At 34.3% G+C, this 14369-nt stretch overlaps 3 long non-coding RNA genes across 4 annotated transcripts; 1 reads left to right on the top strand and 2 right to left on the bottom strand.

The window, feature by feature from the left end:
* Nucleotides 1-2489: 2489 nt before the first annotated feature.
* LOC146914461 (uncharacterized) lies at nucleotides 2490-3260 on the top strand. The gene is made up of 2 exons (XR_015016761.1): nucleotides 2490-2751; nucleotides 2955-3260. It is a non-coding gene; the product is annotated as an uncharacterized LOC146914461 (long non-coding RNA).
* A 4502-nt stretch (nucleotides 3261-7762) lies between these two features.
* LOC146914460 (uncharacterized) lies at nucleotides 7763-8397 on the bottom strand. The gene is made up of 2 exons (XR_015014209.1): nucleotides 8271-8397; nucleotides 7763-7957 (listed from the first exon to the last, which is right to left on the bottom strand). It is a non-coding gene; the product is annotated as an uncharacterized LOC146914460 (long non-coding RNA).
* Nucleotides 8398-8655: 258 nt separating this feature from the next.
* Nucleotides 8656-11302, bottom strand: LOC146914459 (uncharacterized). Of its 2 annotated transcripts, XR_015014208.1 has the most exons (5): nucleotides 11167-11302; nucleotides 10057-10258; nucleotides 9843-9909; nucleotides 9549-9642; nucleotides 8656-8763 (listed from the first exon to the last, which is right to left on the bottom strand). It is a non-coding gene; the product is annotated as an uncharacterized LOC146914459 (long non-coding RNA). The 2 variants fall into 2 exon arrangements; XR_015014207.1 differs by having other exon boundaries at nucleotides 9843-10258.
* Nucleotides 11303-14369: the final 3067 nt, after the last annotated feature.

Genomic DNA, 14369 nt, shown 5'->3' with positions numbered 1-14369 from the left:
TCTGATGTTACAACAGAGCCAAACTGTATCAGGCCTGCAATAAAGCATACAGACAATGCAAGTATAAGACAATTTATAAATAAAAACAAGGTTAGAATTTAAAATGTCAAAAGAAAACCAAACATACTAAAAAGGAAAGTGATTCAATTCAATTAACTCATTGAGCGATTACATTGAATATAAACAACAAAGCATAGTACACTAAGATTAAGATTAACTAAAATTCAAAATACATGACAATTTACCTGCAGAAGTTGGTTTTCCATTAACTTTATTGTAGGAACACATGACACTAGCAACATTCCCATCAATCACACAACTCTAAAATGGAGATTGGAATGCGTCATCCAAATCTTGCTGACTCGCCTAACAAAATCAACAAACAAAAAAATGATTTTCTACATTCATAACCTTATGCTCAATTCGTATATGTATGTTCAATTCGTTTTAGATTTTGTTCGGTAGCTATCGATAGAATAAACCAACAATTGTGTGTGTGATCACAATGATATTATCAATTGTAGAAATCAATTTTTTGTGATAATTTTAAGCATAAATTAAAAAAATTGGATTGAGTAAAGACTAATATTGAGTGCATAAATTTTTTATAGGGACTAAAAAAAACTATTAAAATTAAGTAAGGACTAAACTTAGAAGATCTCAATTTTATAGGAACAAAAAACATATTTAAAGGTAAAAATAAAATAAAAAATTGCTAAATCAGCCGTCCGTTTGGTGACTGGACAGGAAATTGACGGCAAGGACTAAATTTGGTAACGGATATAAAATGTGAGGATTTTAAAAACATTTACTTAAATGTAGGGACTATTTATCAAAGGAGCGCAAAATGTAGGGACTAAAAACATATTTAACCCAAAATACTATACAAATTTATAGGTACATATTTTGTCGTATGGCAAATTAGTAGTGTCGGTAGTACGTACCTTCCTACATACTTGACCGTATTTGGGAAAAAGTATTAATATACAAACTCATACACACGTGTAGACACATTTACTGTTGCTACTCTTAACTTTTAATCATATTTTTAGCTGATGTCTTGATGGTTTTTGGGTGAATCTTTAAATATTGGTTCCATGAGGATTGAAACAAGCAAGGCAACAAAGAATAGTGCTTGGAAGGTAATAATAATGATAGTGCTCCAAAGTAGAAGAGAGACCGATGGTGAGTGATTGTGGTGAAATCAGACAACCAATTCCATCAAGGTTGAAATAAGCCATCAAAGTCATGAGGTGGAGAAGAGGACAAGATAAATTGGAAAAGGTGGAAAATAAGAAATGTGGTGTGGAATGGTGGTAGTGGGTCATGGAGTCAATATCAAAAAATTTCAATTTTTTCAAGTATACTCTCCGGGTTGCTATATAGACCGGATACATTAAATAATTAATAAATTTAAGATATTATTTTTTTGTTTATAGATGTAATCCAACGAAGCATAAGGTAAAAATGCTCAAAAGAGTTGAGTATGAAGCTTAAACCATGATAGTATGGTGAGTGAAATTCTCTTTATTATCTTCTTGATTGCCTTGGAGATTCTCCTACCGCCAATTTTTATCTTTCTTCAGAAAAAATTGCCTCTTTATCTTCGATTCAAAGTTCTCATGAGAATGTTTTTGCTAGTAATTTTCACCTATGTTGTGACCACATTACCCTTCGAACTTATACTAGTGAGGTGACCAGAAAAGCCTTTTTATTATCAAAGTTGAAAAATCCAACCTTCCATTTTCTTGTATTGTAGATGCTTTACGAAGATTGCATGGCCTAGCTTACCATATTTGGGGCCTCTAAAGGTGAAATTTGGAAGCGATGAGGTCTTAAGATGAGGTCTTTAAGACATGATTATGCACTGAAGAAGAAAAAAATCATATCTAGATAGAACATTTACTCGCATTCCTATCATATTTGTTAGTGAGATCCAACATTTTCATCTTTTCACGGGGAATGATGACCCCTACTCTGCTTAATGTCGCAACAGGTTTATGATTATTCACCATTGGAACGAATTGCAAATCCTGCCACGCATGATATTCCCACTATAAGAAATCTTGCATATTGCCAGGGAACAATGCCAGGAGCAAGAACTCCTGGCAAATTTGTCAGGAGCTATGCCAGGGAAAACTCCTGGCAAAGTTGTCAGGGGCAACCCCTCACAAAAGCCGTGGCAAAATGTATGCAGCAGAAAAGATTCTTGTGTGGTCAGAAAAAGCAGGACGGTACAACACTTTGCCAGGGGTTGTGCCACCAAAAACCCCTGGCAAATTGCAAAGCCTGCAAATTTGTCAGCAAAGCCTGCAAAAGCTACGTGAGACCACATGGACCACACAACTTCAAAGCATGCAAATTTGTCGTAATTATTATTTTTCTCATTTTTTTTTCTAGTGATCACATGGACCACACAACTTTTCTTCCCCTATCCCTTTCTCTCGTCAGACTCCCTTTCCCCCTTCTAATTCATTTTTAGTCTCTCTCCTCTATTGAAATAACACCAAAGCCTCCTCCATTGAAACACCACCACCCTCATTTTTACGGCGCCGTTCCGTCCACCGTTTTCACCAATCAAACAAAGTAGTACCATTTCTTCATCCCCTTGACGAGAGCTTTCTATTGGTCCAATTAATTTCAAGAAAAGAGAAACTTTTCGTGTCACCCATTTTTCTCCCGCCGTTGTGATGTCATCAACAGCCACCGCGCCGGAGTTGCGGTTTCATTGTTGTGTTCTCTTTGTTCATGGTAAGCCACCTCTTGTTTAGCATACTCACTTAATTCTTTAATTTGTCTATTTTGTTGATTGAAGGTCAAACTTTATTTTCCCTGTTAAGTTGAGAAATCTTTATTTTGATATAGATTGAACTACCTTGTTGTTAATTTCATCTTCCTAATTTGTCTATTTGGTTTTTCCCCTTTCCACTCTCTTTCCTATTTTATGCTAGTAGAGGCCACGAAGATTGGAGAGCTGATGTTGCAACCATGTTGGATTTTAGCGGCAAAATTTCATGACTAGGTTCTTTAGCATGTCTGAGTTGATATTTTCTTTGTAGTTTATTTGTTGATTTATATTTGTATGTATTTTGATGACTTTCATTTCTATTTGGATTAGATTTGATGCATGTATCATTATGTAATGCCTCTTGTTAGTTGAAATTTTTATAAGTTTGAAGACAAATTTGAGTTGATAATTTTTTTTATATACAATCATTTGAGTCTTTCAAATGAATGGAGTTTTATCTCCTTCCTGGCAATTGTTTATAAGACCAGCGAAATATTATTATTAGGTATAATAATAATATTTTAAATATTATTATTTTAATATTTCAATATTTTAAATATTATTATTTTAATATTTAAAAAAAACAATTTAAAAACGTTTATTTTAAATATTTTAATAACATTTTTTAAAAAAAATTCGTACACAATTTGCCAGGGGTTAACCCCTCGCAATGTCCCTGGCATGTTTTGAAAATGACTGATGTGATGCTGACACAGTCTGCAAAAGCCTGCATTGGCCAGAAATCATGCAGAGACAATTTGCCAGGGGTTGAGCCAGGGCCTATGCCAGGAGCGCATTTTGCCAGGAGCTGAACCCCTGGCAGGACAATTTGCGATGAGCAGATTTGCTGGTAATTCTGCTCCTGGCAAAACCCCTGGCAAACGTCCAATTGCCAAGGCTTTTTGCATTTTACCAGGGCTTCTGCCCCTGGCAAAATGCAATATTTCTTGTAGTGTCCTAATTCTCTTATAGAACGAAATTGGTTTGTACAATTCCTCTAAGGTTTTGATGATAACAAAGTATTGAAGAATCATTGGATATGCTAATATTTGTTCAAGTGTGTAGGATCATAGAATGAATCCATAATTGAATTGAACATGTATAAAAGCATCAGAAGTACAAGAAAAGCTAAAAGACTATGGTAGAAGAACTGAAGAAAGGTCAACTAGAAGTCAACATCTTGGATCAGAAGAAAAGGACGCCACTCAGAAGCTGAAGATTAACCTCATCAGACTCTGCGATAATTATCTGACTTAGAAGGCACCATCATACTTGGAAGACCCCCAAACTGAGAAGATCATGAAGGACCAAAATTTCACGTCAGTTTTATCGTCTTTTGTAAGTTGTCTCTATCAAGGATCTGATTACAGTTTTGTCTTCTTCTGACCACTTGTAAAAACGGACAAAGAACTTCAAGAACAAAGGAATTTCAAATGATTATTCAACGGAATTATCCATATCAGGCAATGGCCCAACTTTCTTGATTTGAAACTTCTCAACAACTTTTAATGTGTTGGCACTCTTCTCCAACGTCTCTCGAATCCCTGTCTATAAAAGGAGCTGAAGATGATTAACAAGACTCTGCTATATTACTGTGTCATTACTTTGTCAAAATCAAATAGCGTAAAACACTTAGAAATCCTAAAGTCTTAAGAGTCTGTTCAACATTGTTCAGTTTACAACTCTGATTGTCTATCAAGTGTAAGAACAAATTTGTTTATTTGTAAACAAATAGAAGTTTTTTGCTTATGAAGCTTGAGAACTATAAGTCTCTTTTAGTTGTGATTGAGCATTAGAAGTCTCTTGCATGTGTGCTTGAGTCATAGAAGTCTCTTGGAGTTGTCCTTGAGCATTGGAAGAGTCTTGCAATTGTGCTTGACCAGTGAAAATCTCTTGGTAAGTGACCTTGAGCATTAGAAGTCTCTTACAATCGTGCTTGAGTATTTGAAGTCTCTGGCAAGAGTCCTTGAGAAATTGTAATAAGTAGTGATTATAATGAAATCCCTTAGAAGTGCAAGGGGATTGCACTACTTCTGTTGCGTCGGAATACAAATTGTATCTCCCATTAGTATTAATAGTGGGAACAACAAGATCAATTACTCCTTACATGTCTTTACTCCACTATATCTCGTGATATGCTTCGTCGTGTTATCGAATGCAAACACTCGTGGAAACTATAGGATCGTATTCATGCGTACTTTCATTATCATGTCATGGCCAAACTTTGTCATCTTCGTTTTGAACTCATGTAGACAATACTTTCATTATCATGTCATGGCCAAACTTTGTCATCTTCGTTTTGAACTCATGTAGACAATTGACCCATCTACTTCTAACTTCCAATCAAACTCCCTTTCATCGAAGTTCTAAGATTCGATGAAACACTAGAGATAGACTTAAAAGCTTTTACCACTAGTTTGGAGTTTGATTCCCTGCACCAATGTTGACTGCAAAGCTTCCCAAGTGATCAGCTGGGCTATTCCTAAATATGCATCCACATGAAGCAAAAACAGGAGTACCAATAGCAACACCGCCTGTGTTACATTTCATCCAATCAAAGGGAGGAGGTTTCCAAATAACATCCTTTATAACTAGAGCTTTAGTTGGGTTTATTGCAATGTTGAAGGATTTCAAAAAGACAATGTTGGAACATGTGTGGAAATTGAGTAAAAAGACTAAACACAAATTCCCATGTTGGGTAGAACTAGTGTTGTGTGAATTGAAAAAGTGGAAGTCCCACATCGGATGGAACACACACATTAGTAGTGTTTATATAGTGGGGGTGTACCTCTAATTAATGGGGGTACATAAGCACTAGAGAAAAATATATATTGATATATATTTTATTATTTGGAAATGATAAATTAAATAATTAATTTAATCATTATTAGAAAGTGCTTTCTTAGTCCCCAAGTTGCTTTCTTAGTCCCCAAGTTTTGCTAAAATATTTTGGTACATAATATAATATATTTTTGTACTAAATTTAATATATTTTAGTACTCAATTAAGATATTTTTGTACTAGATCTAATATGTGAATTACTTAATCGCAAAGTAATATGTTACTTGTTCCCAAAGTTTCTCACTTATTAGTTGTGAATTTTCTCTATAAATAGAGAGCTCACACAGTGCATTCCACACACCAAAGAGTTTCATTAAGTTGTCGGGAACTCTTTCTCTCTTCTCCCTTTTTTGACTTGTGTTGACGAGTCTTTCATCTCTTCTCCCTCCTTCGACTTGTTTAACAAGTCCTTCTCCTTTTTCTACTCCTTTCTGTCCCTTCGGAATTAAGAGTGTTCTTAAGACCATAGTCCCTTTTCGGTTTAATGTCCCTTCGGAATTAAGAATGGTCTTAAGTTCATAGTCCCTTCGGTAATATACGTCCCTTCGGAATAAAGAGTACTTTTAAGATCATAGTCCCTATTTGGAATAAACAATGTCCCGTCAGAATCAAGAATGATCTTAACGGTATATAAAAAAATTATTCAATAATTTTATTTGAGGAGAAATGGTGGTAACACCATATTTGAGTGGTCATAGTACCATATTGATAGTTTGGAGAACTTAAAGGTTAGAATGGTGGAAACACCATATTTGAGTGGTCTTAGCACCATAATAGAATGGTAATAATACCATATTAAAGTGGTTTCAGTATTAAAGAGTGGTCTTAGTACCATATTTGACGGTGTAATTCTCGAACGATTTTCTACAGTGCAGTAGTTAATCGAACAGTTGTAGCTGAGCTTGTTTTATCCTGGAGGCGGCGTGGTTGATAGTCTACCTTGCACAATTTTGGGTAGTGCCACGAAACGTCTTAAAGAGAGCGACCTGGTCGTGACTCAACCTAGTAACAACTTCGGTAGATAATAGAATTTGGAAATCCAAATACAACAGTTTGGAAATCCAAAAACAACAATTTTAAGACGTTTGGTATTGCTATGTCTACCGAAGAAGTTACTTATTGAGGTTAAGTTGTCCTTAAATACATTAAGGATAAATCAAGCTATAGAAATGCATCTATCGACTGAAACGAAGAAGTGTTTGTTGTTTCAACAATAACACTAAGAATTTCACATATCACTTTTAATAGTAAAATGTGAAGTTATTGTGGATAGTAAAATTGTCTCTCGGGCACTTCCACTTAGTTTGGTATAACATAATGCTTGTTAAATCATCATTATTAAATAGAAGGATTGATTAAACATCTTCCTCTGTTTGTTATTAGGAAATCGACTATTAACTTGGGGAGTATAAAGCAGCTTGCCTCGGTCACCTCTTGTAGTAGCTAATGGTCCGGTTATAATCCAAGTTAATAGATGTAATGTACTGAGAAACAGAAAGACAATTTTACCATCTAAATAGTCCCTGTTATATGTACGAAATATGAACATTGAAAGGGAAAAATAATGTCTTTTGATGAACTAGAAATTATATGAGAAATTTGTTCAAAACGTTTGAAACAAATACTAGAAAGAATCTGAATTTCAGATTTCTACTGAATAAGACTGAGCTGACTCAGACTTAAAAGAGACTTGTGTACCATGCAGTCTTGCACTACAAGAAATGTTGCATTTTGCCAGGGGCAGAAGCCCTGGCAAAATGTAGAAATCCTTGGCAAATGGATGTTTGCCAGGAGTTTTGCCAGGAGCAGAATACCCAGCAAATATGCTCATCGCAAATGACCCTGCCAGGGCTTTAGCTCCTGGCAAATTTCGTGGGGCCCATTCCCTGGTACAACCCCTGGCAACTTTTCTGACGCGTCCTGACCCACTTTTCAGAGATCAAATCAAACGCTGCCAGGGGATTTGTGAGGGGTTAACCCCTGGCAAAATGCGTACGAAATTTTAAAAAAAAAAACATTTTTTAATTGTTTAAAAAATCAAAATATTAAAATTTAATAATTAAAATAATTTTATAAAACATTTTAAAATGTATATATTCCATAATAATTTGAATATTCAACAAGCATATACAATATTCCATAAATAATTTGAAATATCATCTAAATAACATCCAACATATATCATTCTATATAACATTTATTTTTGTCCTGAGACCACAAAATTGTCATATTATTCATCAATTGAAAGACAAAGTCCAAGGATCCTGAGTTGAGTAAATAGACCATCAACAACATCAATCAAACTATGCATACCAAGATAACTTCTTCCTACAAATAATAAGGGGAATAACAATCACGTGAGTAAGACCACAGTTGAGAATTCCATCAGTGGTACAATCAACATAGAAAGCCAGCAAGTACATCTCAATCTTTCTTATAAACTTTGCACAATGACATGTATACCTAGATAAATGACACATAGGAATAACAAAATGACTCCATTTCAATCAAAGTTAAGATCTCATTGCGTAAACACGATATAATTCTCACATGTTTTAGTCAAGCTTATATCATGGCAGAAACAACGAAAAATTAAAAAAGTTCAGTGATACACCAGCATCAAGAAACAAGAATCACTAACCAAATTAACACAACTCAGAATTCTGGACAGCAACTCTAGCCGCAGCAGCTCATAGGCCACAAACACTCCTGACACTGCTCATTTACCCTGGCTAAACGCAGCAGATGGCAGGCTGCACAACCTGTTGTCTGATGTTACAACAGAGCCAAACTGTATCAGGCCTGCAATAAAGCATACAGACAATGCAAGTATAAGACAATTTATAAATAAAAACAAGGTTAGAATTTAAAATGTCAAAAGAAAACCAAACATACTAAAAAGGAAAGTGATTCAATTCAATTAACTCATTGAGCGATTACATTGAATATAAACAACAAAGCATAGTACACTAAGATTAAGATTAACTAAAATTCAAAATACATGACAATTTACCTGCAGAAGTTGGTTTTCCATTAACTTTATTGTAGGAACACATGACACTAGCAACATTCCCATCAATCACACAACTCTAAAATGGAGATTGGAATGCGTCATCCAAATCTTGCTGACTCGCCTAACAAAATCAACAAACAAAAAAATGATTTTCTACATTCATAACCTTATGATCCAGATTAAATAAATGAGAATGCTCGCTCATTGTTACGAAGAGAAAGTAATCTAACATGAAAATAAGTAACCAAGAAAACATAGTTTAGATATAGATGGTACTACATATTAGGCTCAAACTTCAAATGAAATCCAATGACGGACAAGATCAACAATGACATAAACTCATGCTCACGAAAGCCTCTCTAGCCCAAACAAACCTCCCCAAACCACAAATACAATTAAGGTCAAGACTTAACCTTCCATCAATCCATTTCATATCAGTAACACCAAGCCAATTTGTATCAAATAATAGTGAATTAACACTCATAGTGATTCAAGGAAAAAAGGAAGCAGCAAGGTTTAACAAAATTACCCTTTTGGCATGTTTAACATATATGTGTCGACAAAGTGAAAGGGAGTTGTCCTTTGCATAAACAAAAGTTCTAAAATTGTTATGTTCGCTTTTGGAACATAAACAAAAGTAAAATGATAAAAAGTTAATGATGTAGCTTAATATCAAAGTCTGAGAAATGAATTCCATTCCCCAAAATCAGCAAACATATGAAAGTCATGTATATGTAATGGTATTGTCAAAAAGTGTCACCCGTCCATTAATCTCAAAGACATTGAATTTAGAAAATTCCATCAGCAACCCATGGCCCAAATAGATATAATAAGAAAGTATCCAAAAGAAAGAGCAATAATGACAAATTATTAACAATAAGAGAGGAAGAGGAAAGGAGCAGTTACCAGGTCATTTAAAACTTTAAATGTCAAAACTTCTCTTATTGTGTATATAGACCATGAGACATAGTGTGTGGTGCTAACCAAGTCCTCCATAAATCTACGGTAAAGAAGCATGGAAAAATTGCATTTAGAATACAATAAGCATTTAAGCAAACAATCTAAGAGTGGTAATATTTTAAACATGTACCATGACTACTATTTGTTCGCAATCAAGAGTACTAATCATACAAGATATAATAAATTAAACATCAAAAAGTATCTACAATACAAAGAAAATTTTAGGATAGTGAATCTCACCTTGTTTTTAATCAATTTAATGTGGAACACTGGTTTTCACTACACATGTAGGACATGGATCAACAATCTACATGCAAATTAAAACGGGTCAACATAAAATACTTTGATCTACATATAAAAAATGCATGGTGAGAACTTAGCAATCATTTGAATTTCAATTAAATGAACTATATAGCAGTATAGAAGAAACAAAAAATAGATACCAATACACAACCTTCAATATACTATACTACAGTAGGCCTTTAAAACACCAATTCACACATATTAAGAGCTGCACAAGCAACACCCGCATCAGGACCTTTTGATACTTTGAAATGATCTTGCCTCCATCCTAATATTCTCCACTTTCATTGATATTCGGACCACATCACCCATGTGTCTTTATTATATGCTCCTTGTCCTAATGAGTCTGCAACCTTTTCAAAATCAAAGTTGTTAACCTGTTACCCTTCCCAAAAGAAAACTCCTAGCAAACTTACATTTCAAGATATTCACATCAAGATCAAAGATGAAACACGGAATCTTAAAACAATATTTTTAAAGTAAAAAGTTTAGGCAATTAATGAAGCAAGTGACAAACACTAATTCATAACCAAATCAGTCCAAAATTAATGTGTTTTGTCATTCTTCATCAACTACCTAAAATAATTTGGATTTGCAAGCACTTCTAGAGAAAAAGACTAATAATACCATGAAATTGGTTTTTCAAGTAAATTGAAAAAAATAAATAAAAGGATGACAGTAAAATTCAAGCAAATCATAAGCATAGGTGTTTAGATTTGTTTAAAATTCAAGTGCTCATCAGAAGTTCTTTTGCCTCCTATCAAGTGGATGTGGATTATCACCTCATTCATCACTAGGTAATAGATGGATAAGCAGGAATGATACTTTAGCAAGCTTGATAGAATAAAGCAGCATCGGTTTATAAGTATCCCTCCTAAAGATACAAAACTAAAGCTCATACCCCAAAATCAAAACAAGAACAGAACCACCTGCTATTAAATAGGCTACCAAATCACAAACTATCATGCTAGCAAACTAACACACAGGTAGTTAAAATCAATATTCTACGCAATCTTAAATCACACCTTGAAACCCAATTCAAAAAATTCAAACCCCCAACAAACAGATCTCAATCCAAACCCTAACAAAAAACCACCAAAATTAATAAATAATTAAAAACTCTAATGAATCTAATCAACAATAATAGTAAAAATTAAACCACAAAACCATATCAAAAATCAATTTTACAAAAAAATAATCTGGAAAAAAAGAACACGAAAAGGAATCAGAGGAAAGAGATTCGAATTTGAAAGACTAATACCTCGATTGAGAAAGTGAAGGAAGCTACGATGAAGTTGAAGGAGAAATCCGGAAGTGGCGAAGGATGACTACACGGAGGCGGGAGAAAAATGGGTCAGCAAAAAGCTCCTCCTTTGGTGAAACTGAAGGGACCAATAGAAAGCCCTCGTCAAGGGGATGAAGAAAACGGTCTCACTTTGTTTGATTGGTGAAAAAGACGCTCAAAATGGAACCAAAAATGGTGGTCGGTGATGTGGTTGTGTGAAGGAAGAAGGAAGGATGGTACGTGTGGTGTGTGTTTGGACTTGGTTATGGTCTTGGAGAGAGAGAACAAGTGATAAAAGAAACCCTGTTTTATAAGAATCGGGTCCCACCTTTTCTAAAGTCAATTTGCCAGGGGCATCCCTGGCATTGCTCCTGGTAAATTTGCCAGGAGTTCTTGCTCCTGGCATAGTTCCCTAGCAAAATGCAACATTTCTTGTAGTGTTGTGCGAAAAGACTGCGCCTTTGATGGTATGTTAAAAATTAAATTCTCCTTCTATTTTGTTAGTTGTGTGATTTTAATATTTGACATATCAAAATTGATCACGAACAAGTGTTTAATTTTAAACTTGAGTAACTTGGACTTAATTCCAACGTTATAATTAGACAATTTTATTTATTGCAGTCAAGATATATGAACCAAAAGTTCATATAAATCAGAATTTAGAGAATATGAATCTCTAAACATAATAAATTATGATATGTGTGAATTTGATGACACATAAATTAGAAATGATAAAATGATGTTTTTATCATATTTATTTGATATGCTTGAATGTTCAATTTTTATAACGAAAATTGAAATTTATAGAGTACCCAAGTCTAAGAACAAAAATTCTAATTAAGAAATTTTTGAAGAAAAGACAATCCAACTTGTCTTATTTTTGAACTTGGGATTGTCTGACATAAGTTCGGATCTTGAGCCCAAGAGAGATAAACTCACTAGTAGAGCCTATGAATGTGTATTCATTAGGTATGTTATAAATAACGAAGCATATAGGTTTTAGGATAGGTTTTAGGACCTAAATGTTAAAGTGATCATAGAATTAAAAGATGCTGATTTCTATGAAGTAAGTACCCCTGTAAATTAAAGAATAGTGGGGGCACTAGTGGGGGTAAACTAAATTCCCTTCTAAAAATTAAGAACTAGTGGGGGCACTATATCTGATCATATTTCAGTAATCAGAATTAGTTATGAAAACATCATACGAGATGTTATAGAACCTCAAGGAGGTAAGAAAGCTAAAATTGCTAAAGAGTATGAACTTGGTTTATACATTGGAAGAAGATCCATTAAGCCTTAAAGAAGCTATATCATCATTGGAAGCTGAATTATGGCAAGAAGCAATAAACGATGAAATGGATTATCTAGAGTCTAACAAAACATGACACTTGGTTGACTTGTCTCATAGTTGCAAAATCAATCGGTTGTATTTGGATTTTGGAAAAAAGGAACTAAAACCTGATGGAACGGTTGATGAATACAAGGCTCTCCTTGTAATCAAAGGTTTTAGACAAAGAGAAAAATATAGACTTCTTCGACATTCATTCACCAGTCACGAAAATCATATCCATAAGAGTACTAGTCCCTTTAGCCGCCGTTCATAACTCGATAGTACTCAAATGGATGTGAAAGTTGCCTCTTTTTATGGTGAACTAGAAGAAGAAATCTATATGGAACAACCTGAAAAATTTTGTGATTCATGGACAAGAAAACAAGGTCTGTAAGTTAGATAATTATTTGTATGGTCTAAAATAAATTCTTAAGGAATGACATGAAAAATTTGACATTCTAATGCTATCGAATGAGTATAAAGTGAATGAAAGTGACAAATAATATTTGCACGATCATATGTCTCTATGAAGACAACTTGCTCATATTTGGTTTAAAGATTCATGTTATGAATTATGTGAAATCATTGTTTATCAATAACATTGATAAGAAAGACCTAGACAAAGTTGAAGTAATTCTTGGTTTCAAGATTACTAGATCAGAAAAAAGAACTTTTTTGATAAATCTCACAAAGTTGAGAAGATCTTAAGAAAATGTTATTATTTGAGTGTAAACTTGCAAGCATATATTATGATCCAAGTGTAAGAACACTTGAGATGAAGTTAAACAAATAGAATATGCGAGCATCATTGGCAGTCCTTAGGTAAGCCACTGAATGTATTAGACCCGACATTGCTAATGTTGTGAAACTCTTGTGCAAGTTTACTAGTAGACGGATGAGAAGCATTGCCATGCTATAGAAAGAGTCATGAGGTGCCTTAAGAAGATTATGACTCTAAGATTACTTCACTAGGAGTAACCTATTGTACTTAAATGGTACAAAATATAAAATAGAACATCTTTCAGATGAATATTTAGCGACTAGTGTTTGCATATTGAGCATCACTAGAGGAGTTGTTTGTTAAAACAAATGATATTGACTCAGTCCACTATGGAATGAATATGAGATGAGAACACTAGAGAAAACTAGTGGAGAAGCAAGTTGACAAGATGCTTGCTAATTGAAATCCCTTAGTGGATAAAACCGTTTCCAGAAGTGTTAATTCATTGTGATAGTCTGCAGCTATCACAAAAATTGAGAATCGTTAGAGACGATAATTAAGGCATGAACACATAAAGGATTAGAGAGCTAGCTACTCTCAAAAGGAACAGTTAAAGTAGATCATGTACGTACTGATAAAGAATTAGTCAATCCTTTGACAAAAGGAATTACTAAAAAGAAAGTCCTAAACACATCCAATAGGATGGGACTAATGCCCAAAGGTCACAAGTGATGGTAACCCGACCTACATGACTGGAGATCCCAAGAAATATGTTCAATGGGTAATAACAAGTCACAAGTGATAGAACATGCTATGTTAAAAGTAAGAAAGCATGATTCCTGCAGCGATAGAAGGATGAGATAATAGAAACTCTTAATGAGATCTATACTCTATTTGGAGTGGAGTACATAGCTACAGGAGTACTCTTGTTAGACTCACCTATACGAATGTGGAACTAAGGGCCGATTCCTATGGTATTCGGGGCAGAATACCTAGAGCGTTCGTTAAACCGGGATACACGTGCAAGGCCATAAACGCACGGGCTTTTAGAATACACCTTATGAAAAGGTTTGTGTGTGGGTTCTATGTCTGAGATAGAGTTCAATCCTGTAAGCAACTCTTGTTAAT

This window comes from Medicago sativa, chromosome 6 (assembly GCF_051527215.1).
Source record: "Medicago sativa cultivar Bolivia chromosome 6, Bolivia_mono, whole genome shotgun sequence".
Classification (NCBI taxonomy): Eukaryota; Viridiplantae; Streptophyta; class Magnoliopsida; order Fabales; family Fabaceae; genus Medicago; species Medicago sativa.
The sequence above is the reverse complement of the archived record's forward strand: the minus strand, read 5'-3'. Positions and strand labels throughout refer to the sequence as shown.